Source organism: Aplysia californica, unplaced genomic scaffold (assembly GCF_000002075.1).
Source record: "Aplysia californica isolate F4 #8 unplaced genomic scaffold, AplCal3.0 scaffold01174, whole genome shotgun sequence".
Taxonomy (NCBI): domain Eukaryota; kingdom Metazoa; phylum Mollusca; class Gastropoda; order Aplysiida; family Aplysiidae; genus Aplysia; species Aplysia californica.
The window spans coordinates 96,548-97,163 of NW_004798444.1; positions in this window are offsets into that span (position 1 = coordinate 96,548).

A 616-nucleotide genomic window follows, 5' to 3' on the forward strand; every position below is an offset into this window, starting at 1 on the left:
CCCCCAACCCTCTGGCCCAGGCAATCATGCACCGCGTGGTACTACGCTACATCCACAAGATGAAGTTTGAGAAGAAAGGGGACAGCCTCAAGGACGGTAAGTCAAGGTCAAGGTCTGGGACAGCGTCAAGGGGCACGGTCAGGGTTAGAGTCAGTTCAAGTGTCAGGGTAAGGTCAGTTTAATGGTCAAAGTTAGGTCAGTTTAAGGTTTAGTGTCAGGGTTAGGGTCAGGGTCAGGGCCAGTTTAAGGGTCAAGGTCAAGGTCATGGTCAATGTCACTGTCAGGGTCAAGGACAAGATCACAGTCAGGTCAGGGTCAAGGTCAGGGTGTGATGACGTATACTGCTCCCGTGTCTCTCCCATCGGAAAGAATGACGGTGTGATCATATTTGGTCTATCACAATACAAGCCCCTCGGAGAGCCCACTTGGTCGATGTTTTCAAGTCCAATTTCTCTTACGTCTGTGATGTAGCGGGTTCTTTCGTTTTTTCTTTTCCTCGCTTTCACTCCCCCCTCCCCTCTCTGTCTGTCTGTCTGTCTGTCTGTCTGTCTGTCTGTCTGTCTGTCTCTCTGTCTGTCTGTCTGTCTCTCTCTGTCTGTCTGTCTGTCTGTCTGTC